This window comes from Caloenas nicobarica, chromosome 1 (assembly GCF_036013445.1).
Source record: "Caloenas nicobarica isolate bCalNic1 chromosome 1, bCalNic1.hap1, whole genome shotgun sequence".
In the NCBI taxonomy this organism is placed as follows: domain Eukaryota; kingdom Metazoa; phylum Chordata; class Aves; order Columbiformes; family Columbidae; genus Caloenas; species Caloenas nicobarica.
The window spans coordinates 3,109,051-3,134,655 of NC_088245.1; the positions used below are offsets into that span (position 1 = coordinate 3,109,051).

The window sequence follows — 25,605 nt, forward strand, 5'->3', positions numbered from 1 at the left end:
CTCCGACTGTGGCTATTGCTCATTTTGAGCGGTGGGACCCCCGTTACCAGCCCCCCCTCTGCAGCCCTGCTGGATGCCTTCATCTTGTGTGGGGTAGGGAGAAGCTGCAGGATTACCCTCAGGGTTTTCCCCTCTCTGCCCTGATGTGAGGATCCCCAACACCCCTGGAAGCAAAGGTGTCCCCAGTTGCTTCCCCAGATGTCTATGAGGTGCCCATCCTCGCGGCATCAGGGCTCCCGCATCTCTAGAGGGAAGCAGCCCTGTTGCTACGTGCCGCTATGGACACCCCGAGAGTGTAGCTTGTTCCTTCCCACGCTCTGCTGCCTGCTCTGCTCGCCGCTCGAGGAGAGCCCAGATATTATCTGCAGAGTTCAGGTCTCTGCACGGGGAGAACCAAGTTCCACAGCAGCGTCTGCGCCGTGGGGCAACCCGGCCAGCCAGGCTGGCAACCTGCTGGACACAAAACTCAGGCCGTAAGCACTAATAGCTTAAAAAAAAAGAAAAAAATATAATACTATTATTCCCGTGGCCGCCAGGAATCAAAAGAAGACCCGGAGAGCAGAGCAGCTTGCAGCCGCTCTCTAGGATTACTGCTCACCCAAGCTGAGAGATTGATCTTCCTCCGAGCCTCCCCATGCCCGCTCTGATCTGCTCCCCTCCTCGTTTTGTCCCAGCCGGAGGAGAGTGGTGGGGCACACGCTGGAAAAGGAAAAGGGAGGCAGATGCCAGCTAGAGCTGCGATGTCGAGAAGTGCTTTCCTGGGGAGGTGATGGAGGGAGCCGGCAAGATGCGTTCGATTTCTTGATATTTTTTTGTGTGTGTTTTTTTTTTTTGTTGTTTTTTGTTTTTTTTGGGGGGGGAGAGGAGGGCAGCGACATTTCCCAATTAGCCCAATCAGGCTGGAGATCCTAGGTGTCAGTAGTGAGTAGGAGCGAGGTGCTGTACAAGAGGAGAAATCAAGGCAGCAGCCGGAGTTGCAGCCGTGGGAGAGCGGCTGCGGCGGCGCTCGCAGCCCCGGGCGCGCTCGGAGGCGGCGGCTCCGTCCCCATCCCCATCCCCGTCCCCATCCTCATCCCCATCCCCTGCAAACTTTGAGACGACGAAAAGCGGCTTGCGGGGGGTCCCACTCCAGACACAGCCATCGCCCCTCTCCCAGAGGTGCGTGGGCTGGTGAAAGGAGGAGCAACTGGGCACTTTCTCTGGAAAAAAAAAAAAAAAAAGAAGAAGAAAGAAAGATAAAAAGAACAGAGAGGGATTTTTACTATCTTTTTTTTTATTAGTAGTAGTAGTAGTATTGTGCCTCCCTGGCGTGCAGTGCTCGCGTTGCCACCGCGCTTCCACACCTCTCCGGCTTTTTTTTTTTTTTTTTAATTATTTTTTGGGAAGGTGGAGGGGGCGGTGTGTGTGTCTGTGTGTGTATTTGCAAAAGAGCCTGGGTGTCAAAGCCCCGCTCCTCAGCCACCATTGGAGAGAGGAAGGGCTGGGGAGGAAGGGCTGGCGAGACAGCCGCAGTGCGAGCCCTCCCCGGCGGGCGGGCAGCGGCGCAGCGGCCGCGGAACCGGGCGCGGAACGGGGCGCGGAGCCGGGCATGGCCCCGTAGAGCATCCCCTGCCTGCACCCCGCCTGCCAGCTCGCCTGCCTGTATCTTCCCCCCCCTCTTTCTGATTTAGAGGCGGGGGGGGGGGGGAGGGGAAGGGCTGGGAGAGGGAGGGAAAGGGTGATTGGGGGGGGGAGTGAAAACTGGAGCTGCGTTTCCCCCCCCCCCCTCCGCCCCCCCCGCCTTTTCCCCCCCCGCCGCTCTGGGCGAGCCAGACACGGTTTGCCCAGTGCAGAGAGAGGGGCTCCGTGTTCCGCCTCCGTGGAGTATTTGGGATTGGAGAGAGAGACACACGCACACACACACACACACACACACACAGAGACCATCTGCAGTGTCAATGCGGCGCCTGCTCTGAAGACTGAAGTAGGGGGAAAGGAGAGGAGAAAAATACTATATATATATACATATATATATACCAAAACCCACTCAAAGCAAGCGAGGAGCCTTCCCAGGTAAGGACCCCCCCCCGCCCCGCCCGGGCAGCGGGGGCTGGCGGGAGGATGCCCCGGAGGATGCCCCGGAGGATGCCCCGGAGGATGTCCCGGGAGGGCCGGCGGGGCTGCAGCGGTACCTGCCCTGCACACCTGGCAGGAGTGCAGGGGAGGGGGGGGACGACACCCTGAGAGCTGCCCCCCCCCCCCCGCCGCTTCTCCCCACCCCCGGGTGGTGGGGCGGGGGTCGGGGCTGGCGGGCAGGGACCCCCGCGGGCAGCGGGCTGAGCGGGGGGTGGCCGGGCACGGCCCCGCCGCCCCTCCCGGGCTGCCTTGGGAGGATGCCGCGGGGGTTCGCAGCGGGGACCTCCGGCGTTCCCTCCCCTCCTCCACATGCCCAGCGCGGAGGGGACGCGGTGCCCGGTGTCCACCCCCCCGCCCTGGGTCCTCGGTGGCTTTTTCCCCATGCACACGGCTCAACTTTTCTCCCCGGAGGTGGCGGCTCCAGCGTCGCAGCCTGTTCTTAACCACCCCCTGCCATCCCCGGCTGCGGATTTTCCTCCCCTCGGGGAGTATTTCCCCCCGGCTCCCGTTGCCCCAGAGCCTTCCCCGGGTGAGGGGCTGGAGGCATTTGCAAACTTTTCCTGCTTCCCATGAGGTTGCAACTGGATGGGGCTGGAGGTAGAGCCCTTTTCCCGGGGAGGATCCGCGCCTCCCGGGTGACCGATGGATGGGGACAGGGGCCACCCCCGGCGGGGAACACCTAGGAGGGAAGGGGAGACCTCCGTGTCTTTTCCTTCCCTGCAAGGTGCTGGAGAGTTTGACTGCCCAAATCCTGGCTGCAGAGTCAGCTCTGATCAACCTCCCTCCTTCCGTGCATGTGTGCGCTGCAGCCGAAACCTGCGTATTGATGCTCTTCATCTATCAGACATATGCCCTTAAATTATGTAGACAGGGAGAAGTGATCTAAACACCGAGCCGCACATGATTTTGGTGGAAATATAATACTCCGGCAGCAGATGAGTTCCTCCCAGATAAACAAACCCACTTGCTCAGCCCCAGCAGGGCTAAGTGTTGCTTGGGTTTGTAGCGGCTCTGCGTGTGGCTGCTACATACCCAGCCCAGGGGAAACCCTCCTCCTGGGGCCCCATCTGCTCCCCGTACTGGGAAGGGATGAAGCATTTGCCACGCCGGATCAGGGTGTAGGACCTGCAGGACTCGCCTTCATGGAAGGTACCAGGTGGAAATCGTGTGGCTGCGCTCCTCTTCCGCAAAACTTCCATCCTGCGTCTGCTCCGCTTCGCTTTCCAGCCCTGCTGCCGAGCAGCCGTGCCTGAGCCCTCGCTGGAAACGCACCTGATTTCTCATGGCTTCCCTCTGTCACTGGGATGTGAGGTTTTGGGGAAAGCAAAAGGGGTTTGAAGCTTCCCAGGTCACGGGAGTGAGCAGTGCAGAGAGGGGAGGTTTGGACGGGGACCCCCGGACTGCCGGGGGATGCTCGTATTCCAGGGGAACAATGACGGTGTCAGAGGATTTTTACAGGAGATGCAACTGCTCGCAGCCTTCTAGGGACTTATCTTGAGTGTGCACCAGCCTCGCACAAATATTTTGGAAGGCATGAAGCGTGCTAACTTCTTTTCTTTATCTGTCCTCTGTTTCACCCGTGTCTTGTTTATAGAAGCCAGTTAAATCTGTGAGCAGGTAGGACCAGTGGAGCGTGGGGTTGCTTTGCCTTCGCCGTCTCTGTAATTTTAATTACAGCGTGTGCCTCCCAGTGTGCGATTAGGTGCTTCCTCCCCCTGGCTAAGCCACTGTCTTAAGGTCTTGGGGATGAAAGCAGCATTTTGTTTGTGGTTTAATTGCCTCGGGTAGTGCGTGTTTGTTTGTTTGTGTGTGGGACCCTTCACCAGAGCCGGGCTTCAAGCAGTGCAACAGATGTGTGTCTGCTTTCTGTGTGCAGCCAGGTTTAAATATGCAACCCCAGCCCCATCACGAAAGCGTGGGATTTTCTTCCCTCCTCTACCCAAACCCATCCTCCATGGGGGTGTCTTCCTTTCCTAAAGCACCGGTCCAAGGCTTTTTCCTTTCTGTCCCATCCTAAATACGCGGCGCTCGGCGATATCAGTCAGATGCAAAATAAATGACAGCCGCATGGTCTAAGTGTTGTTTATGTCCAAGACGGGTGTTTTAAAATACAGGCTGATGATCAATCACAGTGCTGTTGGGAAGCTTTTTGCTTGATGATTGTAACTGCCTTGTAGGCACTGAAGACTGGTGTTAAATCTGTTCAGCCTGCAATCCGGCACCTGGCTAGCGGAGGGATGAGCGCTGTTGCAAATCCTAAGAGAGATGCTGAACTTCTCCACAGGGAGAGGAAATATTCGAGCCTTTCCTTGTGCATTCACCTGCCAGCATCCCTTCTCTGCACCCGCAGCGGAGCTTGGTGCTAGACAGCTTGGAGATGTGGCAAAGCAAAAGGCTCAGCACAGGCGTGACAGTGGCTGAGATCCACCGCCGAGGAGGCAGAAACCCTCTTTGGCAGCAGATCCCGGGGGGCAGTGGGTTGCCGGAGCTGGTTTTGTGTTGAATCCTCTGTTTTTGCAGGATGGGGAAGGGGAGGAGTGATGCTGGAGCCCCTTTTGTGTTGCATCGTTTTCCTTTTACTGAATTGCTTTGTCTCTGCCTCCCTATTTCCTCGATGTTGAGCGGTTGCAATAAAACCTACGTCTTTCCCGGAGTGCCGGGGTTTGATTTGCGTACCCGCACGCCCAGGGTGAAAAGCCTTGCAAGGTCTTACGATACTCAGGTGTGCTGAGGGTTAATGCTGTGTGGGAATTAATTCATTATTTGGAAAGGAACTCTGAAAAGCTTCCTAAAAAGCTGAGAACGATGCTGGCATGGTAGGCTCGTGCTCCACGTTGGGATCCTATGTGGGGAGGGTGTTAGAGGTAGAGCTTTTGAGTTTTGGAGTTAGTGATGTCAAAGTTTGTGGCTTGGCGTTGCCTACAGGTGTTTTCAAGCAGAATGGCATGTTGTTCTGGGAGTCACTTGGCTCTTCTTGATTTATTATTCACAATACTCCCTTAAAGTGAGGTCCCACATCTCTGAGGCTGAGACCCAAAGTCACCCCTTTGCAGCTGCAGTGCTGGGACTTGGAAGTCTCATGTCCTGCCCATGAATTCCCCTCCCCAGCTAGAGGTGCAATTTGGATTATGACTATTTCCCATAGCAAAGCCCTCAAACTGCTTGATGCTCAAATAAAAAGCCCTTTCTGGTCCCTACCAGTGTGACGAAAAGATTCAGAGGGCTCTTTCTTACTCCTTCCTTCTCGCTTGGAAGACTCAGTTAATGGACACCGACCGCTCCAAGCGCCCAAGGCAACGAGACTTCCCGTCTGTGCAGAGAGTCTGGGCAACCCATTGACTTACTGCGGGATATCAGTGATGAGCGTGCTTCCCTGCAGGACTGTCTTTGGGTGAAAAGCACTTTATACCCCTTATGTTTGAGCTCTCAAGGAGGCTGCACCAAAAAAACCAAACAACAAAAACCCCCCAGATTCTGAAGTGTTTTAAAACAGTGATAAAGTATTCTCATTCATCTGGTGCAGCTTGGGAAACTGAGGCACGGAGAGGCAAAAGGCTCAGTCTGCATTTATTGATGGGAATCCTCACTCATGTCCCCGAAATACAAATTGAACCCCAAGTGGCACTTGGAAGTGAGAGCGGTGAGCGGTCCCTGCCCTTGAGCCTGTGCTTCAACAGCCAAGAGCAGCGCTCGGGCAGAACAGGACCCTTTCAAGATTGAATTTTTTTCCAGTTAAAATGACAGATGAGTGCTTTAAAATAAGAAAATATCATCTTAGGTTAGTGCATTGGCCAGGGGGCAGCTGTGCTTTCATGAACCTCGGTTCCCATGTCTTTAAAATCGGCTACAAGATGCTTTTAATCACCTTAGGGAACGGAGAGATCATTGCAAAAATCAGGTGTGTTGTGATACCGACAGTTTGCGTGGCGATTTTCTGGGATTGGCTTTTTTTTTTTTTTTCTTTACTTATCTCACTGGAACTGTTTGGTTTTATTTGTTCTTCACTCACGTGTGCTCTGCTAAGTTTGCCTCATCCCTGCTTAGGTGCATCTCCTAAGGTGCTGAGCAGCCACTCAGGTCAGAGGTCCCTGCCTCCCCTGCAATGGGAGCCAGGGTAGCGTGGCATCCGTCCTGGGATCCTTCCCTTTGCAAAGTAAAACCTTAGAGATGCTCTGAAGGCTTTGAACGGGCACCCTCTTGTTTGGAAAGCCAATGGTCATTTCATTTTAGACACCTCTAATCCGTGCAGCTCAGCGCTCGATTTAAGGCGAACCTTTCCTGGGGACATACGCTCTTCAAGTGTGATTCCTGGACCCACGGAGGAAGCCAACTCTTTGCTGGAATATAATGTTCCCAGCTGTTTCTGCCTCAAATACTCATGTTTGTAGAAGATACCAAGTTCTCAGGGATGGAGGAGGGCCTGAAGATCTGAGTGGGAGCAGTGACTGGGTTGAAACCCTCATCCCCACTATGCTGCCTATCAGCAGGTGGCTCTGACCTTCCCTGGGTGGGGATTTCACCAGAAAAAAGAGAGGTCATTTGCGGACTCTGTGCCTTGCTTTTACTCCAGGCTTTGCTGCCAAGAAGGCTTCCCAGTGCTTTTTAAATACTGCATGCCATGAAACAGAAATCCAGACCCAAAAGTGAAGAGGCTGAGATTCACAGGTTTCTTTTGCACCGGAATAAATAAAAAAAACTGCTCCTGAGCATGGCTGGATTTGTACTGGTGACCCAGAAGGGAGACCTTGCATCACCATCTCTCTCACCTTTCATGCCCGATCTTGGACTTTCCTTCCAGCTATATTATCCATACATGAGTGTTCTGCCAGGTCTTTCCCACCAAGCCATTGGCAATAAATTTATGGGACCTGAATGGCACTTGAATTTCCCTTGTCCTTCTGACAGGACGAATGTGTGGCTCTGATGCACATAATATGGGATAGGTTTCCATTACAGGCATTTGCATGATATATACTCACACACTTCTCCCTCCTATGAGCTCGTGCAAGGGCCAGAGGAATAAATCTTGATGCTTGGTGAACCTTCGCAGCCAACACTGCACCAAATGCATGTAAATATTTGCAAAATGAACCACCCTGACCTGCATGTTTTTTCTCCTCGAGCATAAAACACTACATGGAGGAGGAAAGGTGAGGGTGGTGGAGGTTTTTTTAACCCCAGTGTTGTTTTCCTTTGGAATTGTGAAGTGATGCTGGACTTGGGGACAGTATGTAGATGGTTAATATTTATATACTTGTTGTTTTTCTGAAGTGAGGAACGTGCACTCGCCACCAGCAGCCCCCTGACACTCATTCACGAGGAGTCTCGCTGCTGGGTGTCTCGGCGTTAAACTGTTTGGTGACTCGAGTTTAGAGTTATAGGAGTCGGAGAGACGAATTAGCAGTAAATCAAAGCCCGGATGGCTTCGTACTCAACTGCAGCGAGATTTAAATTAAAAATATCTTGCCGAGATGAAGTACTCATAAGTCAAGCACTGGCGTTGTGTCAGTCTGGGCTTCGGCGGCGAGAGCTCAGCCCCTTTGAAACAGAAACCGCGAGGAGCCCATGTATTGATCCCCAGCTGAACTGGGAAATTGCCACTTCATTTCTTCTGTTAAATGTTCTTTCCTTCCTTTTTGCCTTTTTTTCTCCCCTCCCCAAAGGGAAGATGGTTGTGCTGGGAAGTTAGGAAGAGGTTTGCAGATCTACTGCACATGCATGTGGCTCTGTTTGACTTGGTGAGAGCATATTTGATTCTGAGAAGGGATTTATTCGTGTTTTTTTGTGAGCGAGGATTTGTCTATAATGTAGTGCTGGAAAGAAAACTCATTTAGAGACTGAGGAGGTGTATCCTGTTACAATTGCCTATTGATGGCAAGTGCTTGGTGTGCAACACAGCTTTATTTTACTTTAGGGAAACTTATTCTGGGCTGCCAAAGGGAGATTTTGATTTTCTGGAGAGTTGCCCCATGGCCCTGAGCAAGTCCCTCGGCTTCTTGTTTTCCCATCTACAAAATGAGGATAGTCTTGTAGAAGCGACTGCCCCTTTAGCCATCATCTAGTAGTCGTTTTGCTCTAATGATCTTTAAAAACAACTTCACTTTTTGCAAGTGAGATGATAAAACCAGGGAGGATCTGGTTGGGAACTCACCAGCTTGAGGAATAGCACCATGTACGTGGCTGATGGTCACTAACGGCCACTGTCCCAACTCTGGGTGGTGTCTCCAGCTTTCAGAGGTGACAAGGGACAGGAGGCTGTTCTACTTTGGGGGAAAAGGCTCTGTCAGCACCAACACATCGAAGAGCAGAGCGAGGAGCTGAGCAGGGAATACGACCATGCCAGTTGTGGAGCTAATCAAAGGCTTTTGCTTGGATTTTAATGGGCAATTTAGGGGAAAAAAAAAAATACCCCAAACCTCACGCCCAAATTAGGATGGGCGTATCTGCTTGACTTGCTAGCTTAAAAGAAGTGAGCTTCTGGGCTGTTCTGGGAAAGCCCCTTTATTTATCAGGGTTTTGGTGCAAATTCCTGGAGGATTTCTGGAGCAATGTGGAGTGTTTGAAGGTGTTACCGTGAGATGTGTATGTGTTGAGGGGGAGGTATTTGCACGGCTAATTTTAGATATTTTCTCTTTTTGGTTGTGTGTCACCCTTTGTACTCTCCCCTTTGTGGTGTCCTCTGGGCTGGATGGGGGTGGGTTGTCCCCTGCCAGAGTGCCCTTTCCTTCCAGCCACCCTGGAGCCCCAGGACTCTTTCGGAGGGTTGCGATGACCTTGATGCCTGGTGCTTTTGGGGCTGCATGTCCCCATCACCCCTTGGACCCCAGGTTTCATCCCTTCGGACCATCCAGCCACCCCCACAGACACCTCCCCTGGGGTGCGCAGTGTTTGGGGACAACCTGGAAGGTGACTTGTTGATGGAAGTCCCAGCTCTGCCGCCGCCGAAGCCACCTCCAGGAGGGCAATTGCCTCCTCACCCTGAAGACGGCAGGATCAGCTCTGAGTTTTCCTCCTGCGCTTTAGCTGCTATGGTGATGAGTTGCTATAGAAACACATAGTTAGCATTATTATTTATTATTGAAAGGTGCTTCTTTTCATCTCTTAAACGCGGGGTCGCGCCAGGAAGAGCCCGATGCTGGGTGTGGGGTACTGCCCACCCTGTCCGCACAGGCTGGTGGGTTTTGCTTCCCGCTGAGCTGGGCTTTAGCCATGCTGGAGGCAGGAGACCGTGCTGTGCTGGCCCAGCGGGCTGATCTGGTTAAACAAATCCCCCCAGTATGTTCCCGTCACAGGTTCCTTCCTTCGTCAGATCCATCCTTTTGGAGGGGGATTTTGAGTGAAGCGTTTCGTTATAATGAGCTTAGTTATTTCCAAACTAGTAATCGCATGTCACCATTCGGTGCAAAGGGTTTGCATTAAGTTCTGTAATAATATGTCTATTCATCCATCACAAATACTATATTCACAGGACCTTGTAGTGATTGCCTGGTAAATACCTTCTCTTATCTCTTTGCATGCGCTGCTCCTTGTTGTTTGCTCAAGTCCCCCCCTCTCTGCAAACCCATCCCTCCGCGCTGGGAGGCAGGGAAGCTCCTCAGATGCTCCAGTCCTGGGCTCCTGCTTGGCCTGAGCCCCCCTGGAGCTGGGGACCCAGCCAGGGGGGTCTGGGGGGCCCCCAGGGCTGGCCGCAGCACACAAGATGCCGAGCAGAACAAGTGGTGCTAAGGATATCGCTCTGCCTGCCCCAACGATCCCTTTCCATCTGCTGTGGGTGGGATAAAGCCTGTTTTGGGGGCTCTTCTTGCCCTCCAGGAGTGGGTGCCAGGGGTAGGATCGGCTATTTTTTATAGAGTTATAGAATCATTTTGTTTGGAAGAGACCCTCAAGATCACTGAGTCCAACCATTAACCTGACTCTGGCACTAAACCATGTCTCTAATAATCTCATCTGTGCGTCTTTTAAACCCCTCCAGGGATGGTGACTCCAGCACTGCCCTGGGCAGCCTGTCCCAATGCCCCACAGCCCTTTGGGGAAGAAATTGTTCCCCAGATCCAACCTCAACCTCCCCTGGTGCAACTTGAGGCCGTTTCCTCTGGTCCTGGCGCTTGTTCCTGGGGAGCAGAGCCCGACCCCCCCTGGCTCCAAGCTCCTTTCAGGCAGTTCAGAGATCAGAAGGTCTCCCCTCAGCTCCTGTTCTCCAGCTGAACCCCCAGCTCCCTCAGCCGCTCCCATCACACTTGTGCTCCAGCCCCTTCCCCAGCTCCGTTCCCTTCTCTCAACTCGCTCCAGCACCTCAAGGACTTTCTTGGCATGAGGGGCCCAAAACTGACCCCGGTATAAGCTGGATGCTGAGCAACGCTATGGCTGGGTTGCCGTAGGGAGTCCTGCAAGGAGCCCCATGTATACAACTGTCCGGACACTCCCATTGGTTTTAGGAATGCACAGCTGGGAGGTACAGCAGGGATGCAACACCTGGGTCTCCTGCCTGCAGGTACCAGGGTCACAACTTCCCCCCGAAGCTGGCAGCACCACAGAGGTGGCTGTGCAGGGAAAACTCCATCCTGCTGCCCTTCACACCCCGGCAGCCCTGAGGATGCTGCAGCCCCTGTGGTAGGGGAGGGCTCAGTGGGGCCGGGAGGGGTGTCTGGAGGCACTGGGAGGAGCGGACCTGCTTTTCCTCTCTGCCTGGGACAGGTGCAATGTAGCCTGGAGGTGCAGGGCTTGGCTTTGCTTGCAGCAGGGATTAGCTGTGCTGTTCATCCTTCTTCCCCTCCCCTCTCTAAAGGACCCCCTGGATAATGTCTGGTGGGAAACAAAACCAAAAAAGCAAACAATACAGCTTTTCTTGATGCGGAATTAACAACTCGGAGGTGAGGTTTCAGGGATGGTGGGTGTAGCTGCAGGGGGGATGCTCAGCCACCCCTCGCACAGTTGCTGCAGTTGCAGGGCTGGGCTCTTCGTGCAGCTGCTGCAGATGCTCCCCTGGGGGGACGAGCCCCTGTGGGGTGAGGAGGGATGCAGGAATGGCTGGACCAATGCAGGATGCTGGGTGTGGAGGGACTCAGGTGTGGGGAAATCTCTGCTGTTGCTTGCGGAGTGTGGCCCTTGACGTTCCCTGAATTCCCCCTGGTCTCTACCTTCCTCAGCCTGTCAGGCTGAGACTGGGAAACATCTTTCCCAGCCTTTGAGGAAACAAAAGGAGGCTCTTTAAAGCTCCCCCTCGAGCAGGAATAAAACACCTTCCTCTGCAGAGCCTGTTTCATTGCTTGAAGTCAATCCCTTTGGGCTTTGTGTTTGCCTTCTTGGAAGCTGTGTTCCCTGTGGAGAAGAGAAAAAAATAACACCCAGGGTGCAAGAGCAAGGCTGGGGGGGACCTTCCTGGGAAGTGTAGGTTGGAGGTGGAGGGGAAGATGGGGGGGTCCACTGTGGGGGTCTGAAGGGCTGAATTCTCACCCCTTCCTCTGCCAGAAACCCCTGCAACCCATCCCGCAGGTGCAGCGTTCAGTCGTTAGCGCGGGGTCGCACCCAGTCCGTCTCTGTGGTATCGATGGTTGGGAGAACCCAGCTGGGGTGGGAGATGCTCCTGCATGTCCTGCATGAGCCAGCCCCTCCACTACTTCTGCTGCAACGAAGCACTAAATGGGAGGGAAGCTGGCTGTGGCAAATGCAAGCTTGCTACGTTTTGGTAGGGTCACTCATGTTGTTGTGGGCCTGGAGGGGTCATGTTTGGCTTCTGTGCACCCCTTTTTCTCCACCCTGAGCTGCAGCCAGCTCCTTGGGTACTGGGTTGTGATGCTGATGCATTTGGAGACAAGTCACCCAAGGGGTGGTATGGACTTGGCACCGGTGTGAGATGTCCCCTTGGATCCCACCAGCCGTGAGACCTCGAAGTCTCAGGTTTCTGCCCAAATTCCCACTGGGAACAAAGTCATTTTGGCTGCTGGACTCAGAGCATCTTTGTAACCTCTGGCTTTCTCTGCCTGTTTGGCTCCAAGTGGCCAGGAGCTTCTTGCCTTGGTCCACAGAAGGCAGGAGACATGGGACAGCCTTGGAGCTGCAACCCTCTGACTGATGGAGAAGGGAGGGGAGAGAGGTAACCCACATGTAGCAGGAGCTGGATGCTAAAACCAACGCCTGTCAGAGCCATTCAGGAGGGGTTTTCTTCCTCCCTTATAATGGAGTCGCTGCTCTTGCCCGCCTTAGCACAGCAAACAGCTCAACGGGATGCCTCTGAATGAAAATAACAACTTTTAGGACAAATTTCTCTCTGCATAATGTCTTAAAGAAAGCAGAAAAAGGAAAAGGCAAGCAGGCATAATTACATGAGTATTACCCATTAGGAAGGGGAAGGAGCTATCAAGTTGGTTTTCATTTCCTACTTATTTTACACGTCTGATTTTTCCGCCTTTCCAGGAGGAGGTGTGTGAAGTAAGTCTCTCCTTAGCTTGGAGAAGTAAATAATCAGCACATGGTGCGCTCTGAAGCTCTTCCCTAAGCTTTCCAAATCTGGACTAAGCTGAAGATTTTTAGCATCTTCACAAGTCTGAGCTTTCCAGCATCCGTGAGACCTGGTAGGGGCTTATTTCCCACCTTCACACTGGGGAGCCAAGGTGCAGGAGGACAGCGGGGCTTGTGTCTTCTCGTTGTGACCTGCTACTCCGCACGTATTTGTCTCTGTTTAAGCTGTTCTGCATGGAAGTAATGATAACTCCTTTTCTCCCGGTTACTTCTCAGTATAAATCTGGATGTTCACAGCGTGACCCCACAGAGGTACCTCGTGCTGTTCTGGGAAGCACGATAGGGATGAGTCCCCCCCCAAACCACCACCTGGTCCACCCCTTCCTGACCCCAGCATGTCCCCAGTGTCTTCCTGGTGATGGCACGTCCCCTTTACTCCCGCGTACGTAAAGTTGTTCTCCCAGCTGTGCCCTCTGTTACCTCTTAGAATAACACGTCACGGCGTGGGCTGCAATTACGGAGCCACCAGCGGGTGCCTCGAACGCATTTTGGCAAGGACGCGGGATGGTTTGCGCACCAGCCTGCAGGAGAAGCGCTCGTCTCCCCCCTCACCTGCCCCCCTACCGCTCCAGGGTCTAAAATTGCTGTTATTAAAGGCTGTTGGGAACCGCTGTCATTGGCACAGTAAATGGCTGACACAAGGCGGCCCTCAGACTTTGACTCATCTGCAGCTCACAAACACACACACGCACTCTCTGTTATGCACGCAGAGCCAGAGAAAAGACAGTTTCTCATATGCATCACCCTTTTTCCCAGCTGTTTTGGGCCCTTTTTTGCTCTCATTTCAGAGAAAAAGTCTTGATTGTCCTACAGCGTAAGAAAGATTTGGGTTGCATCATACTGCCAGCACATGCCCAGCTCTGCCATTCATCTGTAGTCTCCTTAAATACAACTGCATGCATGCGTCCATATATATATATATTCAATATTTTACACATATACATAAAAATACATGTTAATATACACATTTCCACACATGGATGCAAAATCCCCATGGTTAGAAAATGCCGATCTGGTCACCCTGCACTATTCGGAGCTTGTTGCCGATTTTGCCCACAGTTCAGGAAAGGTCTTGCAGGTCCAGGGTGAGATTTCTGGAGAAGGAAGAGCAGCCTTGCTGCACAGCCAGGGTTAGGAGGGATTTAGAACAAACCTAGTTCTATTTCCTCCAACATCCCTTGATTGAGAGGTGGTGGGAGCGGGATTGTTCTAGATTGTAGGGAGGAGAGGGAAAGGAAGAAAAAGTCTGATGTTTTACACCACTGCAGAACTGGGAATAAATGGTGCAATTTTGGAAAAACCTTTGTTTCTGGGAATGTGGCTTCTTATGAGCTCGGTTGCTTTAATGCTTTTCAGGAGGTGCTGGTCCAGGCGCTGATGATTGCAAGGGGGGGTCACTCGGGGGCTGTCAGGGGTAGAGATGAAGGTTGTGCATCACTCCTCATCCCTCTGAGTGGTTCTTCTGGAGCCTGGCCATGAGCACCCACGTGGGGCCGCACAAGGTGCCATGAGCCTGAACGACATCCCAAGCAGATTGTGACTCGGTGACGATCCGCTTTCTCGGTCCTTGGTTGTGCACAGACTCATCCTCATGCAGACATCCCCATGTGTCCCACTGGTCGATGTACGGGGTGTGTTGAGCCACGAAGCTGGTGAAGCGGCTGAAACGGCCTGAAGTTGTGCCAGGGGAGGTTCAGATTAGATATCACGAAAATTTCTTCCTGGAAAGGATTGTCAGGTGTTGGAACAGGCTGCCCAGGGAACTGGTGGAGTCATCATCCCTGGAGATGTTGAAAAGATCCATAGATGAGGTTCTTAAGGACACGGGGTAGTGCCAGGGTTGGGTTAATGGTTGGACTCGATCTCGATGGTCTCTTCCCACCAAAATGATCCCGTGAGTCTATGATTTGGCCCCCAGCAGCAGCCTAGGTGGCCATGCAGGCTGCTTTCCTGCTCTGCCTCCCCTCCTTCTGGGTATGTATGTATGCGTGTATAGGATTTCTTTGAGGCTTCTCCATACGTGCACATGGATACGCAAAAATTACCGTCTGATGTTTGAAGATTGTGCTTCTTAGACTTGCAATAGTGAGCTGGAAGAGAAAACCACGGCCCTTTCCATGCAGCAGTTTCACTTGGTGCTTGTCCTTTCTCCTTCCCCGGTAATGCAGACAGCAGAAACAGCTTTATTTTATAATAAGCAAAAAGGTCTCCAAGTGCAGGTTTGTGCTCGCCTGTCTCTTCTTCACTGCTCTCTGCCAGTGGGTGACTTACTTCGTCACCCATAATTAGTCTCTTCCAAGGTCTCGTTGTTGCTGGGCTGAGGCAGAAGCTTTTCCAGCAACTGCCTGTTCTCCAACACGGAAAAAAAAAAATAATCCCTTCCTCAGCTCAGTGTTAAGAGGGAGAGGTTTTTAAACAGGTTGATGTTGCTGCTGAAGCGGGGGGGTTGGCAGAAGGGACCTAAAGCAGCCCCTGGCGATGCTGTTACGTGGTGGGGAAGGTGGACGGAGGGATGGAGGATGCGTGTGTCAACCTTCCCACGCAGAGGAAGGAATCAAATATCTGCCCTGTATCAAATACCATGCTCGATTCCCGCGGGACTGAGTTATTGGTGAGTAGGAAGCTGACCTTCTCCTGTATTTATGAACTGAATCTCTAGTTTGCTTTGGTTTTGATTTCCCCCCGCCGCCTCCTGTTACAGAGTGCAATACTTCATTTCACAGGAAATAACATTTTCTTCATTTTCTCCTTTGGTGTGATTTTTTTTTTTTAAATCCTTTTCAATATGACTTTCTTCCCTTTAGCTTTTCTTGCTTTATAGTTGGCTTGGCAGGCTGGATGTTGCTGCCCATGTCTGTGTGGGACCATTAGCTGTGCCGGAGCCTGATGATATTCCCCTATTACAGCTGCTGAGAGTGAACAAGTTCTCCTGGTGCTGGACAAGCACATTATTATTTTAGTAGTCACACCCCAGCAAGTTCGAGAATTAAAAGTAGCCCGCGTTTTGTTTGCTGCCACACAAATCTATCCTTCTTCCTCCTGGCTGTCTTATCTCCAGCCTTCCCCCCGATACAGCTTTTTTTCTGCAAATCCTTTCCCGCAAGAGCTGATCTTGAGCATCTTCAGAGCAGCAAGTCCTCAGGAGCTCCCCGTTTCCTTTTCCGTCCTCTTCTGCCCATGGAGAGCAGATTTTTGGAAGCTCAAGAGCTCTGTGTTTCCTACACAGAGGTCCCTTGGAGATATCTGAAGCTACTTTGCTGAAATTCACAGGCGACTTTTGAAAACCTTGGCCATTGCATTAATATATATATATATACATATATATATATAAAAATCTGTTCTCTCTTCCCTCCTATTTTCTTCCTCTGTCAGGGATCCAGCTGTGCAACATGTGGCACTTGTAGGACTTGGAAGGCAGGAAGATCAAGCAAACACAGAGCTTTCAGCAAGAAGAGATAAATTTCCAGAATCAATTCAAGTCACGTAGGCCCAGTCTGTTTTAGTTTTAAAGCCCCGCTGGTAGTGATGTGTGGGAGCTGTAGATATAAAGCCAGGGAGAGAAGAAGAGTTTATTTGTATTATTTCTGGCATCCTGGTAGAAAACCCTCTGTTCTGAGTTCATGGTGCTTGGCACAATGTTAGTCTGCATGGACTGTACCAGAGAAACTGCCTGTTGAGCGCTACCTTCGTGCATGATTTGAAAGCAATATAAAAGAAGGGAATTATCTGCACTGAACGAGAGAGAGAGTGTTGTAGCTGGGAGAGGAAAGTGCCGGATTTGTGGGGGTGGATGGGATGCAGATGGCCGCAGAGGAGAAATATCTTGTTATTAATAACCCATTGAATTGTGATTGCATTTTTACACCTGTGTATGCTGCTTACAATTTTTATCCCGGCTCTCCGGCGTCTGGCAGGACCACAGCTGTGGGCTCCCTTCTGCAGGCAGCTGATGGGGATTTCCTATTTGCTGCAGAAACAGAGGACCACTTGGAGTTTGACGGGCTCCACTGTATCGAGCCGTGGAGTTTGTGGAGCTTGGTTTGGTCCTCATGACAAGTTCTATGATTTGCCCAGGGCAGTGGTGGAGCCACCATCCCTGGAGGGGTTTAAAAGACACATCGATGAGGTTCTTAGGGACATGGTGTAGTGCCAGTGTTGGGTTAATGGTTGGACTCGATGATCTTGAGGGTCTTTTCCGACCAAAATGATTCCATGGTTCTATGATTTCTGAGTGTGTTTGCTGACACTGACTTAGCAAGGGTCAGTCTGGCAAAGGGAGTTGCTAGATGGGCTTGCCGCCTTCTTGGAGAAGTCCGTGTCTCTATTTAGCATTATGCTTTTGTTTTACTAAGTAAAACAATAAATAAATAAATAAGCCCAGAAGTGACACTTGGATGTGCACCTCAGGTCTGTCCCAGCAAGCTCAGCAGCGCCCAGTTCAAACCAATGCTGCGTTCAGCCAAATGCCACGGCCAACAACCCCAACTTCATTTCCCTTCCTCTCCCCCCTGCCTTTTTCTCTAGTCAAAGCAAAAAAAGAGATTTACAGCCTCTAACATTTGAAGCGAGGGCAAATTTCAGCCCAACCTCCCATCTGAGTGGGTGCCTCATGTCGTTACCATCCATCTGCAGCCACCCAGGTGTCCCCAGCTGTCCCCAGGCTGCGTGTCCCAGCCATGCAGGAGCCAGGGCAGGACACTGTGTGCTCCAGTCCCTTACCTGAGGTCCTCAGCATCTGGAGCACAGGCGATGCTCTCCACAAGCAGTGGAGATGCTCCTGCATCATGTTGATGCCGTTGTGACTGCATCCCCAAAGCGCGGTGGTGCACAGCCACAGGCTTGCCTGCTTTTTTACAGTATTTGAGAGTCGTACAGCACGCAAAGTGCAGCTGTGGGATCTTGTGGGATGAGGGAAGAGGTCGACAAGTCTTGGTGTGGAAAGAGGAACGAGTGGAGAGGTGGAGGCAGTGGGAAAATGGGGGCAGGCTTGCCCTCTGCGGTGCAGCTCAGGGGGGCGGATGGCACGTGGAAAACACTCCCCTGTGGGTCTTACTCTTTCAGCACCTGTGCATCTGTTTTGTAGTGTTTCTTCAGCTCTTACAGCCTGTGTTAGTGAGGTCTCAGTTTCTAATGAGCCAGATTTCATGAACAGAGATGACCTTCCCACGCCCCCACGTTAAAAATGCCCCTTGACTCAGACACAGGTGCCTTTAGACTGTGCGAGCAGAGATGAACAAAGCAGATGGTGTTTGGATCTGGATTGAATTAGAGTTTGGGGTGAGATTTTGCTTGCAGCTGGCTCTAAGCAAACCAGTAACTTTCTTCTGGGTAGTACAACCCCAATCTGAAACCGCTGGTAATTGCAAACCTATAAACTATCTTTTGCAGGCTGAACGGCTCATATGCATGTTTCTGGTACGGGGTCTTCTCTGTAACACCTATCCTAGCACAGCTAATCCTTTGCGATGATGGATCTGCAATTATGAGGCTGTGCAAACAGCTAAAACAATTGCATCACCCTCCTTGTGGCTGCTCTAGAGTGATTTGTTGATTGGTTGCTAGCACTAGGCACTTGCTCGTGCAAATGAAGGGTTAGACCCTGCAAAAGCGTAGAACACCTGCAGCTTCCATCCGTGTCTGGGTGTCTGGCCCAGGGAAGATATTTATGGAAGGATTTTGCATTTCACAGGTGTGCTTTGCAGCAGCAGCGAGCTGTCTACAAAGTGCCGTTGCGGATGGCAGCCTGACAGTGTCTCCTCTCGAAGTTTGTCAGTATGCTGAAGAGCACGTACAAATCGCAGAGATTTAGCAGCAGCAGCAGCCACCTCTTCCCTTCCTCCCCTGGGTTCTGCAGGCTGGGTGCCAGGACCCTGTGCTGTATCATTTCAGGATGCCCTGGGTGCACCCGTGCAGACTCGCAGCTGAACATGATGACCACTGAACTATTTAAAGTAGCTGTAACGACGACACTCGAGTGTGTAATGCACCTATTCTGCTGAGGCTGGAAAAGTGCTGGTGGAGTGGACGGGTTTAAGACCAATGGGAATTTACTGCTCCCGAGCCATTAGGATGTGTGTGTATTTTCCTAAAACGTGCACCAAAGGAGGTGATAATAGAGAAAATCAGCTATAAAGGAGGTTCCTCTGGTGCTGCATGTGTGGCTCTGCAGAACAATTGTCATTGTGGCACTGAGCTGGGGTTTAAACACATGGGCTGTAGTTGTCTCAACCACACTGACAGACTTTTTAGCAGGGCCTGTTGTGATAGGACAAGGGGTAAGAGTTTTAAACTGAAGGAGAGGAGATTCAGGCCAGACATGTGCAAGAAATTGTTGGCCCTGAGGGTGGTGAGAGCCTGGCCCAGGTTGGCCAGAGAGGTGGTGGATGAACCATCCCTGGAGACATCCCAGGCCAGGCTGGACGGGGCTCTGAGCAACCGGAGCTGGTGCAGATGGCCCTGCTCATGGACTGGATGAGCTCTGAAGGTCCCTTCTGACCCAAACAGTTCTATGATTCTGTGTGACCTTGGCCAAGTCTTCGCCTCCCTGGACGTCTGTCTCCCTGGGGTGTTTCTAGACTGAAACATCTGGAGGTGAGGACCTGCTCTTAGTAGGAACACATTGATTAGAGCTGCTGGTTGCCCTTGCAAGCAGCAATGTGTTCTTTTACTGGGAGGAGCTGGAAGGGCCCTTCAGGACAAGGTGTGACGTGCTGGTGTGAGCTACAGTGGGATGGCGAAGTAACAGCAGCCTCATGTCATCAGGCTCTGTGCCACCCATCCTCCCATGTCATTCATGTGGCTTTAACATATATAGGAATAGCCTGTAAAGAAGGGCTGCTGCTCCTGGTTCTGTTAAGTCTTGTAATTTAGTGACTCAGTCCAGGCTTCACATTAAATATCAGTGTTGAGAAGGAATTGGAATGGGGTAGTGTTGTTCTTTGCTCAGGAGGACCTTCTGCACCCTCTTAATGCACACAGGTGGGTTAGGGAATATGCTGGATATGTCTGAAATAGTTTGCAATAGTTTAGCAACAACTTTTTTTTTTTTTTTTTTAAATTCTTTTCCTTTCTGCAATTGCCTTTTTTATTTTGATATGCATTTTCTAAGCCCTTGAGCAAGGCAAAAATGGAAATTTCTCCCCAGGACTTTAACCCTGTGAAACTGATTTGACCTCCAGATTTGTCAGCAGCTGGAGGAAACTCATCTTAGGGGAATCGGGAGACTCAGGAGCCACGGGATCAATGCCCCATTCATAAGGAGGGGATGTTTCAATGGTTACAGAACTTACAAATCTGCAATCTGCTCACATTTCCCAGTCTCTGCTCCTATCCCTTTTCCTAAACTATCCCTGCCCAGTTTTCTCCCCCTCCTCTGCTTTCCAGCCTTCCCTTCCTTGTGTCAGAGCATCCTCCCCTTTTGCTTTCCGATCAGGTTAATTAAGCTGAGCTGCTGCGTTAAGCCCATGAGGGAGCACAGAAGAGTTTTCCTCGGCAGCACCACGAGAGCCTCCAACTGACACAGCGAGTAAGCGTGGGGAAAACCCTGATGTTGAGCACGTTTTACTCCTCCTGTGCTGATGGCCCAAGCGCTCTCTGATCCAGTGGAAAAGGCAAAACTTTTGCTTGCAATGCATTTCTTATTAAATGCTGTAATTTGGTCAAACTTACATAGACTTTCAGGCACGGCCAGAAGACCCCGATGACAGTAGGGGAGGACCTTCCCAATTTTTACTCCGAGGCAAGAAAGCTTTTCAGTGAGACAGTGGAAAGAATATAAACAAGGTCGGATACAGAAAAAAAAATAATCAATAACTTGCAAAAACTTTTCTCCTAATTTAGTTCTCAGAATTGCCCAAACTATTCCGAATGCAACTTTCTCCGGCGATGTTAGCCCGAGGCAGACACCGAGCTGAGGAAATTGTCCCCTGAGCAGTTCAGGTCTGTCAAAGTAATGAGGACCTTAAACCCAAGTCTTAGTACAGAACCTGTCAGCCAACCTGAGCTATAGGTGTTGCTGCTAATGCTCGGTGTAATTATGCACGCACGCACGGCCCTGCACCGGGAGTACAGGAATTGCATAATTTTGTGCAAAAATAAATACATTTGTATGCTGTACAGGATAGATTTGTGTGCTTCCTTGCAAATGCAGCCTCTGCGTGTGTATACAACATCAGCTGTCTTCTAATCTTTCTGTTACAACAACCAGAGCAGGTGATTATCTTTTTACCCATACTGGCACAATTCTGACTCTTGTCTGTGTCTGATCCTGGCCGTAGGTGTCCTGTCTAGCTCAGCACTATCTCAAGACTGCCAGGCATGATTTGGAGCTGGTTATCCTGCAGCAACAGCCGGCCAGGGCTCTAAGAATAACTTCCCATTGGCCTTTGTATGTGTTGGCAGCAGCTGGGCTTGTCCTCTGCCTTGTGGGGGCAAAAGTCACTGGAAGAGAAAATCAATAGCAAATTAGTAAGTTTATTCAGGTATTGTTTTGTAAGGGGGGTTGAGTTTTGCGGGCGCTTCTGTACTGAAAGAACATATTGTGGTCTTCCTGCACCGTCTGTAAAATGAGGAATCGCAGGATTGTGGTGGGATAGACGTCAGACCGCGCTTTTTTTGCCTTTTTTTTTGTTTTACCCCGTGCTTATCAGGGCTGTGTCCACACTGTCTCATCACAGCTATTGGCGAAATGAGCAGAGCCAATCCCCCGTGTTGCTGCTGGGTCTGAAATTGCGTCTCGGCTGGATGTCTCTGCTGGTGCAAGTATGGGACTCTCCATCAGAGCCCTGTCCCTTCTTTTGCCTTTTAGATTGGGGGTGTCATCTTAATTGTCCTTCATGCTGGCTGTAAAAAAAAAAATCTAAGTCAAGTGAGGACAGAAGGTTTTAACCAAAGCGTTCTGAAGTGGAAGTCTTCTGAAGAGGACATTTCTCATTTGGATTGATTTTGGGTGTTTTTTTTTCCTCAGGGGGAATCTTGATCTGAACACAGAAGCTGCAATGAGCCCTGCTTCATTTTGAACTTGACAAAAAGTACTTTTATGCCAGAATGCTTAGAAGTTATAAACCATTTCAATGCAGTTTTTATTATGTTTGGAAGGGAAAGCATGCAGGATATGAGTATTGTTCAGAAAATGTATCTTCGATGCATTTCATTTGTAAAGACAAAGTTGTGCTCTGTAGCAACCTCATCTCTGCAGAAGATGCCTGGAATTTAGGGCTGGAGAACTTTGGGGCAGAAGTATGGACTAGTCAGCCTTCTGATATCTTTTAAAGATCTCTTTTCAAGCCTGTGGAGTCACCAGAAATAGATTACTTCAGCTAACCGTGTAAGTTATGAACTAACTGAATTGGGACCTAAATCCTCTAGGTGCTACAGAAACATGGAAAAAGACTGTCCCTCGTCCGACCTGCTCAAGGGCTGAAAGACAGAGGCCAGATGCTGGAAGAACTGTCATGTAAAAGGCCGAGTGTTAAAATAAATGTCATATGTCTGCCCAGGAGGTTCATGGGTGCATAAAGACCCACCCAGAAGCATTCAGAATTAGTAAGTGCAGAGAAAATTAAACAAGGCGATGTCTAATATTTTTTTTTCCTGTAATCTCTGGTATAGATGCCGCTATAAAAATATTGCTAATGGTTGCAGTAAACTGAAGTTTTCCTGTAGGTTTGGGAAAGCAAATGCCAGTCGGCGCTCCTCCTTCCCACTAGTGATAGTGTGTGTGTTGGACTCGAGATCTGGCTAAATCTTGACGTGGTCCAGCCATCCCTGTTTCGTGAGGCTGTACTTGCTCATCTCTTCTCTTCGGTCACTCACGTGGGAAGCCAAACATGAAGAATTTGCTGCGCCAGATCTTTTCAGTGGCCGCTTCTATAGCTAGTGGTTGCTACTCCAGAATGTGTTGGATACCTGCCACAAACGAAAGGAGGAAATTTTATGCTGAATAAAGCAGAAAGGGAGACTCCATTCTCGCCTCTGCTGCAAACCTTGTGTCAGTGAAGAGAAATCATCACAGCTCTGTCTGACTCCTTCCTCCCAGTGCTATGGTATTGTCAGCAGCATTTTCTTTATGTTCCTACTCCTGCTGTGTGTTCAGCCTATGTCCAGCTGTAAGGTTTGGTATAATTGCAGGATTGATGGTCCTTAATCTAGAGGATCCCAGAACTCTATCAGTACAGAGGTGTGCTCTGCATTAATTACATTGTGCTGGTCAGTTATACACTCTTAGTTTGAGAGAACTTCCCATAGTCTCTGAACCATCAAGTACTGGTCACCAGTAAGTGAAGCTCTTCTGGTTTGCAGATAACCTGGTCCTATGCAGCATATCCACTAGCTCTACACCCCTCTGAAGCTTTCTTTCCAAACCTTATTCCCCATCCTGGTATCACCTCTGATTTTCCCAGTCCTGTTGTTTTTGCCCCGTGTCTCTCAGGCTGCTCTGTCTCAGCTGCATTTTGAATATGTAGCGAAATTTCAGCTTTGAAGATTAGGGATTGTCTCCTTGCAAATTCTATGCAAGTTGTTTCCCTGCCTTCATATATAGACCTTGGTGCCCCAAGAACCAGTAGATCATAGAATCATAGAATAGTTTGGGTTGAAGGGACCTTCCCAGGTCCCCCAGTGCCCCCCCTGCCATGAGCAGGGACATCTGCACCAGCTCAGGTTGCTCAGAGCCCCGTCCAGCCTGGCCTGGGATGTCTCCAGGGATGGTTCAGCCACCACCTCTCTGGGCAACCTGGGCCAGGCTCTCACCACCCTTATTGTGAAAAATTTCTTCCTCGTGTTCAGCCTGAATCTCCCCTCTTTTAGTTTAAAACCATCACCCCTTATCCTATTGCAACAGGCCCTGCTATAACGTCTGTCCCCATCTTTCTTATCAGCCCCTTTTAAGTCCGGGAAGGCTGCAATAAGGTCTCCCCGGAGCTTCTGTCCTCCAGGCAGAACAACCCCAACTCTCTCAGCCTGAACATCTAAAGGTTTTGTTTTTTCCTTGAAACTCACATTTTACCCTTGCTGATGTCTCATGGAGATCTAGAGAGTGAAATAGCCAGTGATCACAAAGTCGCCATGAATACAGAATTATCTCTGTGTCAGGCTTTTGGGACACACCTGAAATAGGGTCGCTATCTTACGAGATTTGGCTCTCTGTGGAGTCCTAATTACAAGACTTCTGCCTGTGAGACAGGACTTGTGTCTCACAGATCTTCCTAAGTTTGCAAAGCAGAGAGAAACATCCACCCCCTGGCATTCGGTGCAACATAAACTGTTTTATACATCCTCAGCCAACAAAAAAATAGCTGCCTGCTGACTCACAGAGAAACCTGGGGTCAGAGCCCTTTCCTTGCTCTTTAAAGGTTCAAAGTGGTGTTTTAGGGCTCTCATCTTGACCAGGTCCAGAAAATTTAAAGACTCCCCGAAGCCCTGAAGGGAATTTGCGAGCACAAGCTTGACTTCTGAGGAAGGAAACGCAGTTTTCCTCAAGGCTGTCCTAAAACGCTGCAATTGTTATACAAGCTGGGGAGCCCTGCTGGGATGAAACCAGTTAATTTTCTTTTCAATATTCATCTTTCCTTTAGGGGCAGCTGTTAAACGTCTTTTAATTTCTTGGCCAACTCGGCACTGCCAACCCCATAAGAGTTACACCTCAGTGAAATAGAGAAACATTTTTAAGTGAGGAGAACAGAGGCCCAGGAGTGTACAATGGCTCGCAGGGGACAAGAACGAGACACTGAAACAGAAGTCAACCTGATACTCCGGCTTTTGGCAATTCTTCACTTTTCTCAGTGCTTTGGACCTTTACGGTCTCATACACACATTCCCTAAGGTAGGATCAACAAAGTTAGACACTGTCGTGACACGGTTTGCTTAAAATCAGTGACCTTGTGTGCTCTTGCTACGGTAGTTTGTTTGTCTGGGGGTTTACATTTCCCCAGTTACCGTGATAAGGAATAATTTTAATAGATTTAACCTCAAAATACTTTCAGGCGAGTCTGCTCCAGAAAAGAGTTTAACCACGGTCTCTGGATTTGTAGGTTATTTCCATGACCTCAAAACTTCATTCTTGTTTCTGTGGCACTGAATATTTGTGTGGTGTTTTTTGTTTTTTTGTTTTGTTTTTTTTTTTTTCATTCAAGTCTCTGTGTAGCAAATTCCTGGAGGAACTGAGAAACCGTTGCAAAAACTCTCTGCTCTCCCTGCCAAGCACAAAGGAGCGCAGCTCTGACCTGCTTTTGCTTCTAGGAAACCAAGTCTGAAATGCAGGCAGAGACACCATCCCCATGCAGTTTTATCACATGGGGGAATCGGGAAGAAAAGAAGAAAGTCCCACTCGTGGCAAGTGTTACTCCCATCACTCAATTTGCTTCTGGCAGGTGCACGGGTAACAAGGTGATGGCCACATCTGAGTGCTTGAATATAATAGAATAATCCGTGTGACGAGGAAAAGACAGGAGGTCCTGCCTTAGCTTAAGTGCCCTTGCAAACAAACCACTCCTGAAATTAATCTCTTTATTTGGGACAAGCAGCAGCTTGAGCTGGGATCTCTTCATTGCAGTGAGCTCTAAAGAAAAGATGCTCTGGCGTGGGGTGCCCTGCAAGAGAAACTTGCCTTTAGTTTCTGTCAGGTGTTGGACAGGTTGTAAGTTCAGGGAGAAAAGATTTAGCTGAAGCTAGAATCCGGTCTTTGTTGGGGGAGCTGTCAACGTCTCCGTATGAGTTTTCTTGCTATGTCTGCTCCCAAAGAAAAGCTTCTATCCGTGGTAATCAGGGTTTATTAAAGGAAAACAGGAAAAAAAAAAAAAATCTTCAGCTGAGATTAAAGGGATTGTGTAGCTGCACTTGCTGCTGAATCGCCGTGTGCTGGGCGTCTGCCTCGTCAGCATCTGTGCACGGTCTCCCGCATCCCGGGAAATGAATAGCAGCGCCTGAATGGAGCAAAAGTAAACAGAGGAGCGTGCCGCCTGATTAACGCCAGGC

The 25,605-nt window shown here is 50.3% G+C and overlaps 1 protein-coding gene across 3 annotated transcripts in view; it reads left to right on the forward strand.

Moving 5' to 3' along the window:
- The first annotated feature begins 1,818 nt into the window (after positions 1-1,818).
- Positions 1,819-25,605, forward strand: part of PLXNA4 (plexin A4) — a 498,451-nt gene continuing 474,664 nt past the window's right edge. For 2 of the 3 annotated variants that reach the window (XM_065626967.1, XM_065626970.1), the window contains exon 1: positions 1,819-2,052. The gene's annotated coding sequence lies outside the window, so the exon portion shown is untranslated. Of the gene's footprint in view, positions 2,053-3,141; positions 3,265-25,605 lie in introns of those variants that run through there. The other variant, XM_065626969.1, reaches the window with a different exon arrangement.